The 9,508-nt window shown below is 36.5% G+C and overlaps 1 pseudogene; it reads right to left on the bottom strand.

Moving 5' to 3' along the window:
- Positions 1-8,179: 8,179 nt before the first annotated feature.
- LOC145051983 (secreted RxLR effector protein 161 pseudogene) lies at positions 8,180-8,986 on the bottom strand (annotated as a pseudogene).
- Positions 8,987-9,508: the final 522 nt, after the last annotated feature.

The following is a 9,508-nucleotide window of genomic DNA, read 5'->3' as shown; positions in this document are numbered from 1 at the left end:
AAGCTCACGTCTTCTATTCAAGTGGCGATCGATATGATGAAAATTGGCGGAAACCTAAGAAGGAATGGCTACCATACGAAGAGTATAAGAAGGCAAAGGAGGAGAAATACAAGTAGAAGGAGAGGGGACTATACCAAAAGGAAGAACCGGTAGAAAAAAAAAGCCGATTTAGAAGAGTTATTCACTAGATTTATAGCCACGTTCGAAAAAAGACACAGTGATCACGATGCTGCCATACACGAGACCAGGAACATGTTAAGGAATCAGCAAGCATCAATTCTCAACATTGAGAAACAGCTGGAGCAGCTTGCGCATCAAGTGAATGATAGAAGACCGGGTCAACTTCCAAGTAACACCGAACCCAATCCAAGAATGGAGAATGTAAGTGTAATAACCTCCAGCAGTGAAGAAACATTTATAGAAGCACTGAGAATCTCGAAAAAGAAGGCGGAAAAGGTAGAAGAATCAGACCCAGCAAAACCCGATCCGACTCGCCGAGTCACTTTAATGGACTCGACGAGTCCATGCGTAAATGAGAAAACTGTCAGTTCTTTGAAGCCTTATAATCCTCCTCTGCCATACCCAATCAAAGCCATGCCTGCAGAAAAAGTAGAAGCATACAGAACCTTCATGACGCATGTTAAAGCTTTACAAGTTAATGTTCCATTTGTGGAAACAATGCTCCAAACACCGAAGTACTTCAACTTGCTTTAGGGCTTGTTTGCTGCTAGGAAAGATTTGGCTGAAGTCGCGGAAATATTGATGAGTGAGCTACCTGAAAAGAAGGGTGATCCGGGAAATATTATGATTCCGTGCCAATTTGGTAATGAAGTTTTCACCCGAGCATTAGCTGATTCGGGGGCAAGCATCAATCTGATGCCTTTTTCATTCTTTAAAAAGTTGAATTTACCAGGACCAAGGCCGGTAAATATGAAGATCCATTTGGCGGACAAGACGATAATTCATCCACAAGGCGTTTGTGAGGATCTCCTTATAAAAGTTGACAAGTTTATTTTTCCAGTAGACTTCGTGGTAGTTGATATGGAAGAAGACCCTGAAATTCCAGTTATTTTGGGGAGATCATTCTTGAACACCGCGTGTGCTTTAATTGATATATGTGAGTTTACATTGACATTAAGGGTGGGTGATGAGTCTATAATGTTTAAAGCTATTCCAGAAGCCAAGCAAGAAGAAGAAAAGAATGAAGAAATCTCAATTATCCAATTGGATGATGAGATATTACAAAAAGAGCTTGCACGTTTGCTAAAAGAAGATCCAAGCAAGTTTTTGATACACTCTGAAGAAGATGTAGATGTTAATAAGGACTTGGAGGAGTTAGAAAAGCTACTGGAAGGAGCCAACTCAGAAAACACACAAGAATTGATGGAACCCGATCCGACTCGCCGAGTCACTTTAATGGACTCGACGAGTCCAGTCGAATTTGACAAAGACTTGGCCGACTTAAATCTGTTTGTTACTAGTTCTTCACATACCTTGGATTTAGATATTCATCATGATTCTTTAGAAGAACAAACAGCAGAAGGAGGAATGGGAATGAAAGCTCAATACGCCGATGTAGCATGTCTTGATACGATTCCGTTTGAAGATGGGTTGAGCACAGGAAAGGATGAAGAGACAAAGGAAATGAGGGTGGAAGCTGATCAACCATTCACTACTAAACCTAAAGCACGAACCATCACAAAATATGAAGAAATTAAATTTAAAGAGAAGGAGTTGCAAGAGAAGGTGAAAAAGAATGGGGTAAAGAAGAAAAAGAGGAAAAGGGAAGCCCAAGCACCTGAGGATGATGCTGTGAAGAAGAAAAGAGATGCATTGAAAAGGGCTTACAAGAAGAAGATTCACGCTTACAAAACAAAGTACAAACCACAAAAGACTAGGCGTGCATTCCCGATGCTGGAAGATAACGAGACATAGACGGGAAGGAGTCCAGCTAACGACTCCTTAAAAAGAAGCGTTTGGCGGGAGGCAACCCGTTATTTAGAGTTTGCTTTCTTTTACTTTTTAGTTTGTTTGAAATTTTTCTTTCATTTTTAGATTGTTAATTCTCCAATTCGTTGGACATGTCTGCTTGAGAGTGTGCATGGGCTAAGTGTGGGGTGAAATGATTTTTTTTAGATAAAAGAAAATTTCTTTTTATGAATTTTTGCAAAAGACTCGCCGAGTCTGACCACGACTCGACGAGTATATATGGATTTTAGAAAATTTTGACATCGCGACCAGACTCGCCGAGTCTGACCCCGACTCGACGAGTCGGTATTATTTACAGAAAAAAAATAATATTGAAATTACTTTTACAACCGGTAACTAGGGTTTTAACCCTAATGAATCAGTTTCTTTTCACACACACTCGCCGTGCACCTCTCTCTCAAGCATTCATGTGTTCTTCCAATTTTTTCTTCAAATTTCTCATGTTCAATCTCAAAAGGTAATGAATTTCTTCTTGTTTTCTGTTAAGAACATGTTTATAAGGCTATCTATGATAGAAATTGCATGAAAAAACTCGTTTTTGAAAAGTGGTAAATTTCTAGGGTTTTGATTTCTCGAAGATTATGATGTTTTGAATGCTTATTTTGGCCTTAATACCTTAATAATATGTGCCTAGACAAAACCCTTGACGTAATTTCCAGGTTCCATGGTCCAATTTCCATCGACCCGCCGACTGACTCGTGTAGTTCGTGCGACTCGCCGAGTCGGCCATGGATTCGACGAGTCGAGTCGGGGACCATCTGCTTGATACGTTTTAATCTGTGTTTTCTGGGTTTTGCATTTTTTTTTGTTTTGCAGAAAAGATGTTCAGAAGGGGGCAAAGTTCCAATGGCCACCAAGGGGACTTTCCTTGGTTGAATTTCCCGCAAATCGAGTCCGCTTCAACATTGCGGAAGTGGAAGAAGAAGTTGGCTGACATAAAGAAGAAAGAGATCTATGTGCCCAACCGGATAGATTGGGATTGGTTGCAAAGTGTTCGCTATGAGGAGGAGTTAGCTCCTTATCTTTTAAATGAGTTTCACCATGAAGGCGAAACAATGATTTGTGACGGGTGGAGCCGGGTCTTCCGTATTCAAGAGCCGGTTTATTTGGAGTTGTGTTTGGAGTTTTTCTCCACGGTATCTTTCACCGGGGGAGTGGATGCTTATCACCCGTCAAGCTTTAGTTTCTGCCTTGGGGGAGAATTTCATCAATGCTCTGTGGTGGATCTTGCCTGTCGATTAGGGGTTTATGATCAGCCCTTGGTCTCAACACCCATCTTTCGGGCCTTTTTGGCACAAACCCATATGGTGTTTCCCGAAGGAGTTACGAGCACGGGTTGGTGGAATACAATTGGTAACAAGGTCTATATTCCGAATTCGGAACAAGAAGGGAGCATTCGATCCCCAACACACCGCCTCATTCATCGTCTCATTTCATCCACCATCAACCAACGAAAGGATGATGACAAGGTTTCTAACCTTGATGTCTTCTATTTATGGAGCATTATTACACCCGGCGTTTTTTGCAACATTCTTTGGTGTCTAGCTTCATATCTCTCGGAGGGTGCGGTCAAGGATCGCAAAACTTCTCGAATCAATGGTGGGATGTTTGTCACCCGGTTAGCCAACTCATTCGGGTTGACGAACCGCAGTGCATGGAACTTCATGACGATGATCCCTACACCTCCATTCAATCCAATTCTTTTCCGGAGAGTGAGGATTATTGAAGACTATGGGGGTGGCCATTATGCCATTCCGAATGATGATCCAGTTGTTGGTCCCGAAGCACCAGGGAGGAGGGTTCGTTCGAGGAGAGAGCGGGATATTGAGGAAGAGCCGCAGGTGATTCCGGTTGCTAACGAAGAAGTACCAATGGATTGGTACATTGTGGAGATGAGGCGGCTACAAGATCAAATGGCGCGGGGCTTGAATTTTAGCAACCATTCACATATCCGACTTTTCGACCACTTTAACATTCCACACATTGATGGTGGTAACTTTCCATATATTCCATCATGGGAAGAGGTGATAAGTGCAAGAAGAAGTGGTGCGGGAGGAAGTGGAGCAGGGCTAGATGATCATGATGATGAGGAGGATTGATTTCTATGCATTTTTATTGAACAATTTTCAATCTTTTTATTTTTGCGTTTGTTTTTATTTGGTTTGTTTAATGTTTTTAAAACTTGCTTTTAATGTTTATTTGATGTTTGATGCTTTGACAATTTTTCAGAATTGAATTAGGAGTGCTAGCTTCAAAAGGGTTAGAATCATAGAATCAAAGTGAGAAAGAGAGTCAAGAAAGAGGAGCGTTAGAGTTAAAGTATTGAGTCCGGTCCTTAGAGATGTTGGCAAGGGAGTCTAGAAGTGAATAGAAAGTATAGAGAGTTTATTGGAAGCTGGATCAGATGCAGAATGCTATTATTTCGTTCAGTGACTAACTCGTCGAGTGCATTAAGCTGACTCGACGAGTCGCCCTTAATTCTCAAAAAATCCGAAGATTTCCCAAAGTAACTCGACGAGTCTGGTATATACTCGACGAGTCGTTTGGTTTCATGTCGAAGGGGCTACTGATTTGATGCTGATTAGAGTACCACTTGATTATCTATTCTTTCCATATTAATTCCTGAAGATCTTACACTGTTTTTCCGCGTATTTGGAGCGACCCACACGAGACGAGACACCCAAGGCATGGATGAGATGTTACCATGTCTAAAGTCAATTGAATTGGAGCTGAAAAGGAAGTGATCAACCTATCGACTGCTATCTTAGGGGAGTTTGTTCCAATTCCCTCTTTATTCTCTTTTTATGTTTTTATGTTACATAATATGCAATGAGGGCATTGCATAAAATAAGTGTGGGGTAGGGGGTTGGTTACATAATAGAAAATTTAGAGTCTTAATTTAGGTTAATTTTAAAATTTTGCATACCAAAAGTATTACTTAGGACTTAATTTAGAAAATTTTGGTAAAAGTAAAATTAGGATTCCATGTTAGAGTTGTGTTGATAATTACATGAAGACCCAAATGTTTAGTTGAGCCTATATACGTTCTAGTGCATTTGTGGCTTCCTTATTCCAATGAAATCATGGGACAAAAACACGACCCTGCTTAGCCTGAGGGATGCAACATGTTTAGCAGCCTAAACCTGAAATGTATCCAGGAAGATTGTTATCGTTAGCCAATAAAGGTTGAGATTGAGCACCCCTGCTTAAGCATGTAGGGATTTGAGTGAAAAAAGTGAGGTACATGTAAAAAAAAAAGAGAATTACAAGAAAAGTTTGAAGAATTTTTGGAGCATCAAAGTTAAAGTATGAAGTTAAAAGATCAAAGTTCTGAAAAAAAAAGTTGAAGATACCAAAAATCAACCAACAAGGTGGTGAATTCAAAGAGATCAAAGATGAAATGTCAAAGAAGAGAAGAATTCCAAAGAGCTCCAATGTGGTATCATAAATTGTAATTGTCTAGATTATGTATGCTTGGGTTGCTCAACCAAAAATACCTTGAGGTTAGGAGATTTTCTAAGGATGGATTCGGATGGATGCATAAAATGAGCATTGTTCGGAAAAAGTGGGCGAATGTTTATGAGGATTGTGAGTATTTGGATTATGGGGGGTTATTAGGAAAATTTTAGACACAAATGCATGCGTTGTGGTCTTGGCATAATGGCTGGGTTAGATTGGAGTTGTCATATGTGATTCTAATATGTTTAAAATTTAGTTTTGCTTAGGGGCAAGCAAAAGTCAAGTGTGGGGTATTTTGATATTTGCATATTTAGTTCATATTAAGTATAGATTTTTATTCATTTATTAGCTAAATTATTGCATTTTATGGACAAAAGGTACTTAAAAGTGTGTGAATTATATTTTCAGTCCAAAGATGAAGCTCGGAAGCGAAAGGAAGCAGGAGAAACAGTTAAAAGATCGAGAATGGAATGAAGAAGAAAAACACTAAAAATGGCACTGACTCGGCGAGTCAGATCGACTACTCGGCGAGTCCAATCGAAGAATCGAGAAGATAATGACTCGGGATCCCAGAGAGTTATCACAATACGGGGAATGTGAGAGTGACTCGACGAGTCACCACTTGACTCGACGAGTCGATTCGTATATATAAAGATAACTCCACAGATCGATAGAGGGGAGTTCTGGGACGATTCAAAAGAGTTTAGCTATGATTGAGAAGGCAGAAAAACCCTAGAAGACGACGAAGGAAGCTAGAATTCAATCCCAGAGAGTAATTGAGGCAAAATTTCATCATTCCACTTATTCTTTTGTTTATCATTATGGTTAAGCAATTTGACTTTGTTTGTTTGCTGTTATTTACTTCAATTATGAGCTAAAACCTTTAGACTTCTGTTTGGGGATACAAAGTTGACAATATGGTTTGATTGATTGGTAGGATTAATTCTAAGTTGGTGAATTTTTGTTATTTTAGCTTGCTAAAGAACCTTGTGTGTGAATAATAATTAATTTTCTATTAATAGGAAGATAATTGATTAGCATGAACATCTATTGATTAATTACCTCATATGCTATGTGATCACTATGCTATATGTCTAGGATTAATGAATATGAAACTAGAATTAATAAGAAAATTGAGTAAATCCATATGCAAGCTTGTAAGATGACCATCAAACAAGAAGTTAATTAAAAGAATAAATTAGTTAACTATTGCAAGTCTAACTTAACCCGAATAATTAATCTAGTGAATTTAATTAAATTAGACAATTGGCCACTGTTTAAGTTAGTTTATTTGCTAAGGATTAGGGTAGTGAATATGAATCTAATCACTTAAATCGGTAACCAACGAAAGAATTAATCCATTGCACTATTACCTTGAAATCAACCATAGAGTTAACCAAGTTGAACTAAACAAAAGTTCCTTTCCAATTATTGAATTTAGTTAAATCTTTATTTTCTAGTTCTTAAATTAGCAATTAGTTAGTAAGTTTCTAGTCTTGTAAAACTAGAGAAAACCCCTACTTATTAATTAACTTAGATAAAATTAGTTTTTAATTTTAATTTGCCGTTCCCTGTGATCGATACCCTGCTTGTTTAGCTATACCACAATTGATAGGTTCACTGCCTTTTGTGTGTTATTTGATAATTAAAAGTAGGTTTAAAACTAAATGAGTTTGCACACATCATATATATATATATATATATATATATATATATATATATATATATATATATATATATATATATATATATACTAATAAAAGAGTAGCTCTTGTGTCACGTGTCATCATATTAGACATTTTAATTAATGTGTTGCCACTTGTCAATATATTAGTTTTTCATTTTAAATTTATTAGACCTCCTCATTAATGTGATTCTATTTTAAATTTTAAAATTTAAATTATTGTTTTCATTAATTCACAAATAAAAAATATCTAATATATATTAAAAATTAATTTTATATATTTATTTGAATCAATGATTATAATTTAACATAACTAATAAAAATATCTCTTAAATTAATAATTTATTTAAAATAACTTATTAATAATTTTGAGTTTTTACTATAAAAGTTTGATTAATTTTATAACCGTGGTTTCCATTGGTTATAAACTAGTGTATGTGTGTGTGTGTGTATATATATATATATATATATATATATATAGGAGTGACCGGTGGTGATGGTCGAAGGTGACGGGGTTAATGGTAGAGGTGGTGTTGTATATAGGCAATAACTTTGAGGGGTAGTAAGGGAATATATATATATATATATATATATATATATATATATATATATATATATATATATATATATATATATATGTTATAAATTCAACGTGACTAAAATATGTTAAAAAAAATAAACTAAAATAACATACATAAAGAAACTTGATGGAGAAGAAGATTTAGAAAGATATCAGATATTTTATCTTTTGTGAAATTGTTGCTTCTTATTCTTACAAGAGCATGTTATATATACAACAAAACTACCTATCATATGTAATATAAATAGTATGACATGATATCTTTTACCAATTCACCAATTATTGGTGTCATTCAATAATTTACAACACTCCCCCTTGGATGACACCATTTCTAATTTAGAGTTCAGTTTTGAAGTACTGCCTCATTAAAAACCTTGCTAAAGAAAACCCAGTGGGAAAAAAACTTTAGCGAAGGGAAAAAGAGCGCAGTGTATAGCTGACTCCCCCTTATTTAGACATATGTTACATTATATTCTATGAGCATGTCGCATTCCAATGCTATGTACATGTTTCCTGAAGGTTGCAGTAGGAAGTGCCTTCGTAAAAAGGTCTGCTACATTGTTGCTGGATTGAACATATTTGATTTCAACTTGATGATTCTTTATAAGCTCTTGAGTGTACTCAAAAAACTTTGGAGGTATATGTTTTGTCCTGTCGCTCTTGATATATCCTTCTTTCATTTGAGTGACACATGCTGAGTTATCTTCATATATGAAAGTTGGACCTATATCTTTTTCAAGTCTACATGAAGTTAAAACTAGTTGTGTCATCGATCTCAACCATGTACATTCTCTACTAGCTTCATTTAGTGCAATCACTTCAGCATGATTTGAGGATGTGGCAACAAGTGTTTGCTTTTGAGAACGCCAGGAAATTGCAGTACCTCCATTCATGAATACGTATCCAGTTTGAGATCTAGCTTTATGAGGATCAGACAAATAACATGCATCTGCATAACCAATTAAACCTTGTTTTGAATTGTTAGGATCAAATAATCCTAAATCACTAGTTCCTCGAAGGTATCGAAAAATATGTTTGATTCCATTCCAATGTCTTTTTGTTGGGGCTGAACTAAATCTTGCTAGCAAGTTTACAGCAAAAGAAATGTCAGGTCTAGTACAATTGGTAAGATACATAAGAGCTCCAATTGCATTAAGGTATGGTACCTCTGGACCAAGGATTTCTTCATTTTCTTCGCATGGACGAAATGGATCCTTGTCAATATTTAATGATCTAACAACCATTGTAGTGCTTAAAGGATTAGCATTGTCCATATTAAAATGTCTCAATACTCGTTCTGTGTAATTTGATTGATGTACAAGTATTCCGTTAGGCATATACTGATGGGATTAAAACAACTTTTAATCTATGAAGATCGATTAGATCTTGAACAAGTATAAGTATAAGAAACAGCAAGAACGCAATAATAATAGCAAACCAGATAACAATATTAAGAACACAACAGCTTGAATCAATCGTGTTGAATGATTAAATAAAATCCTTAGAAGAGCTCGATTAAGAACATCAACTGTAAAGGATTGGGAGATTACAAGAAAGCAATACCGTAGAACTCTTGAATGTACAAACTGAAATCTTGAATCTTAACCTAATATGCATGCAAGCGATAACTTATATACTATACATAAAAGGCTCTCAGTTGGACAGGCCCAAACCGGAGAATAAAAGGCTAATCTACGAGCCCAAAAGACGCAACATAAAACAGAACTTCAGCCCAACAATCTCCCCCTTTGCGTCAATTTGGAGCGAGACCTTCACTTCTTACTTGGGCCGGCGGC

Source organism: Lactuca serriola, chromosome 1 (genome assembly GCF_051521515.1).
Source record: "Lactuca serriola cultivar US96UC23 chromosome 1, Lser_US96UC23_V15, whole genome shotgun sequence".
Taxonomy (NCBI): Eukaryota; Viridiplantae; Streptophyta; class Magnoliopsida; order Asterales; family Asteraceae; genus Lactuca; species Lactuca serriola.
Note: the sequence above shows the minus strand (reverse complement) of the source record. Positions and strands in the feature narration are given on the sequence as shown.